Source organism: Schistocerca piceifrons, chromosome 3, assembly GCF_021461385.2.
Source record: "Schistocerca piceifrons isolate TAMUIC-IGC-003096 chromosome 3, iqSchPice1.1, whole genome shotgun sequence".
Taxonomy (NCBI): Eukaryota; Metazoa; Arthropoda; class Insecta; order Orthoptera; family Acrididae; genus Schistocerca; species Schistocerca piceifrons.
The window spans coordinates 164,876,035-164,884,397 of NC_060140.1; the positions used below are offsets into that span (position 1 = coordinate 164,876,035).

The window sequence follows — 8,363 nt, forward strand, 5'->3', positions numbered from 1 at the left end:
GGCTACATTTTGCCGAAGACTCATGTCAGATAGTCTTATATTCCGATGAAAATGGCCCTAAGGCCGAAATTGCCTTCTTAATAATAAATATTTCATACAGTCAACGGCGACTATGATGTCTTTTAAGAAATATTATATGACTGTGAATCCCAACCATGATAAGTCAAAGAAACAGAGTATTTAAGTCGATATTTCTATTATTTAAAAAGAACTTTCAAATTGCTGCGGCTTATCTGAACGTTAATCCATACGGTTGCTAGATACTAAATTTCGCCTCACAGGATGGTGAAAACCAGCGAATGAATGGAAAATCGTATTTAGGAGTCGGAAAAACATACATTTCCTTTGAATTTGGAAGAACGGATCTGCTAGGATACGTCTTATGATATTATCGGAAAAGATTAACATGAGGGAAATGCGTGTGAATAAAGAAGAAACGGAAACATCGGAAGTGCTACTGATATCAAACTTGGGAAAATGGATGCTAAAAACGATGCAAGGAGAATTAGAGGACAACAGGCAGTCGTCAACGAAGTTATTAGAGACGGAGCACAATCTCGAAGCAGGGAAGGATGGCGAAAGAAAATGGCGTTGCTCTTTCAAAGAAGCAATCCCATCATTTGCCTTACATGATTTAGGGAAATCACGGCAACCTCATAAAGCTTCATGGCCGGCCGGGGAGCCGAACCGTCGCAATCCCGAAGACGAGGCTAGTCTACTGACCACTGCGCCATCTCACCGGATGGAATGCTAAGAATTTCTTTTTGCCAGTGAAATAAGGATTTGTAGACACCCTTCTCAGTTTCTGTGGGCCTAACTGATCCAACCCTATGGAGATATGAGACGAGTCGTTTTATACTGATTGTAGGAAGAAAAACAAAAAAAAAAGCACTATATGAATATAAGAGATATGCAGTCATTAATAAAATATGTATCAGAATGAAATGAAAGGCTCTAAACGAGATTGACATATTACTGCGGAGAACAAAATGATGGGCCACAAGATGGTTTATGCACTTAAGTTTAAAAATCTGTGGTCTGTGCCTTATATTTTCCTATTGTGCTACTGACAAAAAAACTGAAGAACAGTTCATATATTTCTATGCAATGGTTACAAAACTGTCATCGAAGTGAAAATTGATTTCTATTTTTCACTTCGTCTGTACTTTCGTTACTTGGACTAGTTTTCTATAATTATGAATCCTATTAAGTGTATGTGGCAACGGCCTTGCCGCAGTGGATACACCGGTTCCCGTGAGATCACCGAAGTTAAGCGCTGTCGGGCGTTGTTGGCACTTGGATGGGTGACCATCCAGGCCGCCATGCGCTGTTGCCTTTTTTCGGGGTGCACTCAGCCTCGTGATGCCAATTGAGGAGGTACTCGACCGAATAGTAGCGACCTCGGTCAAAAATACCATCGTAACGACCGGGAGAGTGGTATGTTGACCCCACGCCCCTCCGCATTCTCCTCTGACGATAACACGGATGTCGAATGGTCCCGATGGGCTACTTGTGGTCTGTAGACGGAGTGGATTATGTGTATGTAATGTCTTAGCAGCCACAGAGTTTTGAGACACCTGAATCGCAGTTAGACGTATTTGAACTGGCAAAGCGCATCGTACATTTCTGGCCTAATGTTATTTTGCACGCAATGAGGCTAATTGTGATAGAACATGGAAGATATATCGGAACAGGAGGGAATATACAGGGCCAAACACTTTGACAGGTTGCTTTCTTCTAGTCTCTAGAAAGTTACTGTAATCACAGGATAGGAGAATATATACAAGGCCAAACAGCTCGATACTTTGCTTTCACTTTTTAGGACGTTACAGCGTACACTGTCTGATATATGTACTGCGATTGTTAGACTACGGACTCTTAGTAATAGAACTGAACCGTTCATACCGCTGTGATGGAGATCTACGCATCTGCTCCTGAGGCACGGTGTACTGTACGGCAGCAATCGATTCCGCATTGTGGCGTAGTGTGCGGTAATTGCGAACCAATGGCAGGCCTGAGACCGCAGCCGGTGAGGAACAGGGCTCATGGGTCTCGTGATTGGAGCCTGCGACTGTGCTGAATTCCCGAGAGGCAAGGTCTGTGCTCTGCGTGCTACCGCCGAGCTGACCGACGTGTAGGAGCGCGCGCCGCAGGTGCGTGCGTGTGTGTGTGTATGTGTGTGCGACAAGGGGGGGGGGGGGAGGGGGAGGGGGCGGCCACTAGATCGTAACTTTCGAAAAGCAGCACATTCTTATGGACATTTCGCTCACATTGTTTCGCCCCAGAGTGATAGGTTGAAATTAGGTGCTCAAAAATTGCAATTCCTCTTCCAGTCTTCAGTAAGTACCCGCCAGCTGGAGGTGAGTAGTAAGTGGCTTGAACAATAGGCGCAGAGAACTGGTTTTAGCCTTCCGGCAGAAAAATTTTAGTGTGTAGTTTTTAACTGTTTCCGCTGTGCTTTTAATCTTCCCAAACTGAAATTGAGAAGATTAGGTCAGAAGTTAACACGCTTCTCGGAGATCTGAGAACTTCTCCCTCGCAGTTCTTATCATTTTAAAATACAAAGGGCGCTCAAAGCTTCCATTTGAGGATGTTGCTGCAGCAGTTTTGCAACTTGGCGCGGATCCGATGCTGATATATAAGCACCGACGTATAGGCAAAAACATTAGTTTGTCATTCGGCTCTTTTCGACGTACGTGCGGTAAATGTAGAAACGTGAGCTATGGCGACGTTAGTAGGAAAACAGTACCAACCTTCTATTCTGTTTCTCTTGGCTGCCGAAGAACAAACACCGGTAGGCGTTTGAACGAGAGAATGATGAATGCATATGCGACAGCATGTCTGTCGAAAATTGTCGTTATGGAATGGTGTGCCAAGTCGATTTAGGCCACCAGCTTCAGCTGGGAGACTGACGTGGGAGACACTTGAGTACCCGCCATATAGTCCTCTCTCCATGAGAATATCACGCCTTCAACACCTTCGGTCCCTTGAAAAAGGCCTTGAAGGGTCGACAATTCCCGTCAGAAGCGGAATTACAACAGGCAGTTACTGACTTATTCACGCAGCAGGAGACGGTGTGTCACCAGTGCCAAGCCTACTCTTGTGAGAATAGAGTTTAAAATCAACAAGATCTGTCGTCCGATTAGCCCGATCGTAAACAGTAAAGGCAGTGCTCACCAAAAGTTAGCTTAGACACCTGCACACAGTTATTAAAGAATCCTTTGTTTTCGAAAATAAATTTTCTCTAACAAAATTCGATGTGAAATGAACTGAAAATGCTAGAATGCACCTCTCACAATAAGCAGCTTTCTCTTGATATTAGAAGCCTTTTTACAAACGTTCCCACTGAGTTGACACACAAGAGAGTCGAAAATAATCTGTTACATCATAAAAACTCACGGAATTAAAGGTCTCTGAACTTAGAGTTTATTGAGGTCGGTGCTAAATACAATTACGTTATGTTTAACGGTAAATCGTACAATCTTTTGGATTAGCCATGGGAAGTTCCTTACCTGAAATTTTTTGGGATATTGTCGCTAACTCCCAAGAAGAACGTTTTTTTTTAAATTGATTGCGAACTGAAATAAGATTTGATTTTAAGCTCAGTATGTTGAAGACTTAATTTTCGCATCCGATGGCACAAACCACGTTCTAGAGTAGAAGGGAGCTACAATATGGGCTTCTGTGTGTAAAGGAGCCTACTAGAGTAATGCTGCCAGAGTAAGTCGTTTTATGATAAATGACAATACCAGATCCAGAAAATTTAACTCAATCTTTTCATAGCCCTATGATAAGGTTGAGTTAAATTTTCAGGATCTGGTATTTTCCACAAGGATCTATAAAATTTACATTGTAGTTTATCACTTAGGCAACATTACTTGAGTAGACTGCTTGACACACACACACCGGCCAATAATATAGCTTCCTTCCACTCAGCAATAAATGGCGCTTTGATTACGCCACTCCCCTTTCTACAAAAAGAAATTAAACTGATCAAAACGGTTATGAGTTATGACGGCCATTAGCTGGCTGTAGTCGACTAGATCCTAGTAATAAAGCGTCTAATAACTTTCCAATGCTCGACAATAACAGAGGGAGGTAAAAGGGGCAAAACGGTAAGTTTATTTGAGTTCGATTTTCGGATAACATGTGATACAGGATTAGCCACCGCTCAGCCAAAAAATGAGGCAATAATTTCACATTCTCCCCGTCTGATGAAAAACCTAGAGCAACATTTGGGATCAAAGAAGCCTCTTTTACCAACTCAGCTGTTTAAAAAGTGCTGTGTGATAACTGTCGAGATATTACATAGGACAAACTGGAAGGGCGTTCAAAGTTAGGTATAAAGAGCATATGCTGGACAAGGCGGTAATTACGCGTATAATTTCAAATACGTAGAGTGTTTGTTAAACTCTAAACGCTCTCCGAGGGAACTAGAAGAAACGATAATTTTGCATAGAGAAGGAAAACGTAAGTTGCATATATGGGAGATTATTAAACATTTAGCTAACAGAGATAGTTTTACCTTGAATGAGCATCTGCAGCTTAGTAATGAGAATTCCCTCGACAGCTGTAATCCCTCACTCGGGGCTGCTTAACTAATGCTTACCGGCTGCGCGTACTGCGTCGAGTATCACACACATAGCGCCTTACGTCACCTATTCAGCACTAGATACTTTATATTACAGTCCAATTGTCATACGGGAAAAAATAAATCTAATATGCACGGATACTTTAAGAAGTCATATTTTATTTTACGTCGTCAGAGTTTTAATGAGAATGTAAAGTTTTCAAGCTCTAAATTTAATCTACTTGAAGCAACAGTTTACTTTGTTAGAGAAGTAAGATTTATCCATTGTGCCTGTAACTGTTTTGAAGGAGTTAAGTCTTATAACAAATTTTCTGTTTTCAAAGAATTTTAAAACGTGGTTTTTAAAATAATTTTTTTTATTTTGTAAAATATTTTACTCAGCAGATTGCACTGTTAAAGCTAGTCTTACAAAGTTCGACAATCACACGCGAGATCTGTCAACTGTTTTTACATATACACTCACCATGCGTATTTGTGCATTTCTTGCGCTTTTTACGCACTTGGTGCCCACATACGAAAGTTCCCATAAGAGCCTAGTACGTTAGACAGTCAACAAATTTTATTTCACTCTGATCTTATCTGATGAGCATGACTTATTATTTTATTGTTTTTGAGGTAAATTTAACTTGTCAAGAGTCAAAGAACTTTACTCTAACCTACATTTTCAACACAATACATGAAAAACCGGTTTGTGGCTTCGGCTTCCACTATTTTAGCGGTATTTCTATTTCTTATTTTGGCCGGCCGGGGAGGCCGAGCAGTTCTAGGCGCTACAGTCTGGAGCCGTGCTACCGTTACAGTCGCAGGTTCGAATCCTGCCTCGGGCATGGATGTGTCTGCTGTTCTTAGGTGAGCTAGGTTTGAGTAGTTTTAAGTTCTAGGGGACTGATGACCTCAGAAGTTAAGTTCCATAGTGCTCAGAGCCATTTGAACCATTTTTTTCTGTTTTACTTGGATCTTTTGCAACCAATGTGTAATTACCATGGGACATAATCTCTTTCTCAAGAAGATAATTTTGTAAGTATCGGAAACTAGTTAAACGACTAATAAACAGGTGTTACGCAGCTTGTTGACTGATTTTCAGTCATCCTTTCCAAAACTATTAAGAGACACGATCTTGTATTAAAGGTTTAACACAGTAAGTCAACAGTTGCAGTTCGAAATTGTGTATATGTATCTTGACATAGCATAGCATATTCCATTGAAATTTTAGGATCAGAGCCTTAGCGACTATCATCACACTTTAAACGTAGTTTCACACGTTGCTTAAACTTTTTTCTCAGGCAAATCGTCTCCCCTCCCTTTCAACCTACACAAAATGTTGAAATAAAAAAGTTTATCTTTTTATCGCTTACTACACTTGCGATGTTCGTAGGCTGAAACATCAGCATCAGACAAGACGTTTTAATTTATTACTTCTTTACTACGAGCCCTGTTCGCTACACATTTTGCAGACTGTATCCACATATAGTACTGAATCTACCTGCGTAATTATATATCCGTATGACTCGTAGTTGAGGAAGTAGTACGCCATAAACATAGAGATGCGTGAAGAAGTAGCTTCAGCGCGAATTACCGACTGTATGTCTATCTAGTGCTTCACTGAGACAGTTTTTAGTGACTTTCAACATATCTTGAACATAATTTCCAAACTTCTATGAACTTTTTCTCTATTATATGCTTAACGTCTAATATTTGTCACATTAACTCATTTGTAAAGTAATCAGGCATTTGAAAATGTTTTATACGTGGAAGTTCGATGCTTTAAACAATCGGAGTTTACTTGTTTACCCTAACAGTCTTATAAATGCATCGTCACCTGTAAGTATCGGTACTTTGATTTACGCATTATTACTACGATACTTTGCTTTCGATACTACCCAAGAGTATCGATACTTCTCTTTCCATAATGGTTCCTAGCCGAGGCCAGGAGGGTGACCAGATTTTTGCTTATGTTATTGGTACAGTTTTGAAATGTATTCTTGTGCCACCACTAGAAACTTACAGGCAAAAGTGTGCTTCCATTTCGAAAAGAATAAAATCCAGGTTTGTAAGATTACGCAGCTGGCGACAAATTCTTGTCGCTGACGTTGTTATTGTTGGGTGTGTTGCCAGAGAATGTAGCATGCAGAAGCATGAGTATACGTGTAGTGTGTGAACCGGGACCGGGTTGGATATATCGCATTCCATCTCTGTGGCCGCTGAACTGGAAAGGCAGATAACGCTGTAGCTGCGGAGCGAAGTTTGTAATGTGCAGTCGGCCGACGGAACGCGCAACTCTATTCACTCTCCGAGTGGAGGCCGCTCAGTGCTTGCAAGTGCAGAATACCTGCCGGTTTGCCTACCTACCCCCCCTCCCCCCTCCCCACTCTGTCTGACTCTCCCCATAATCTCTGTCTCTCTCCATCGAAAACAAAGTGCACACACACACAAACGCGCGCGCGCGCCCGCATGCGTACATACAAACACACACATGGTCACAGTGCCGTTGTATCTGCTCGCTAAACATTCGTGTCAGTGCCGCAATGCTGAACCCGTTGACTGTATACCAAGTGGAGAAGTAACGGTATCTCACTACTTCCGAAAAGGTTTATGTTTGTGGTGGACTCTATTTACATCTATGAAGCTCGGTGAGCAGTAAATTTAAGTACTGGAAGATTTCATGTTAGGAAGTGGTGCATCTTACCTCTTAAACTGGGTTGTTCCTGACAAGATGGCAAATCAAATTAAAGCAAACACTTAGTAAAGAACTTTTTGAAATATTGTCACCGGTTCCTATGTCCGTGAAGCGGCTTTCACTTTTTTCGTTTGAAACATGTGTCTATAGAAACCATCAGAACTATCCACAAATAGAGCCACTAGCAGTTCGTTTGTCTGTTATAGATAACTAAGAATCACATTCAGCAGCTAAAAGATATTACGTCTTTCGCATCAGCTGTTCACTTGAATGACTTATCTGTCATGCTGTTAATTTTCTTGATTAAATTCGTTCGCAGTGTTTTTCTCGGAAGCCCCACCCACGTCTCAATTTTGTCTTTAAATCCTATTCTCTCTTGTTTGCTTGCTCACTGATGCCAATTACCCGTAGACTCTCCTCGTTTGTACTTCATTTCTTGTGTATAGTATTCATATTTTCGACAGATGAAACAGTTCCCTATGTCAGTATACATAGCCTCCGTCCATGGATACACTAGTAAAATAAATACTTTTTACTTTTTTTTCTGTAGCCTTTGGTTCTTTTCTGTATAAGTCTGTATTAACTGTTGTCTAGTTATTGCTTCAAATGCAGATGTGGCAATTTCTTTATTATGTTTCGTTTACCATATAGAGCTAAATGTTTCTGCTTTACCGCAGATAAGTATTCGACACACTGAATTATGTGTCACGAGAGAAAGCAATCTTTCATTTCATTTGTTTCCTCGGTGTAGAAGAAGTGAACTACGAAAGCTGACGTCTCGATACTGATACAGTATAGACTGCTGTAAAAAATTGCAATTCTGGTAGCAGATACCAAAGTGCTTAACCCTCCAGATTGCTATCTTCTACTGCCCGGCATAAGGAAAGTAGATACCGATGATATTCATTATGTCTCCTCAATAGCTTGATGAAAGACGATCTCCCAGTTTGCTCCTATTATCAAAGTTTCGATCATCATCTTCGAGGGGGAAGCGTCCCCTTTAAACAACAACTGTCTGCATGATAATCCAAAGCAAGCCCAAAAAAAAAGGTTCAAATGGCTTTGAGCACTATGGGACTTAACTTCTGAGGTGAT

At 41.0% G+C, this 8,363-nt stretch overlaps 1 pseudogene; it reads left to right on the plus strand.

Annotated features, from left to right (window-relative positions):
* The first annotated feature begins 1,218 nt into the window (after nt 1–1,218).
* On the plus strand, nt 1,219–1,336 carry LOC124790784 (annotated as a pseudogene).
* The last annotated feature ends 7,027 nt before the right edge of the window (nt 1,337–8,363 follow it).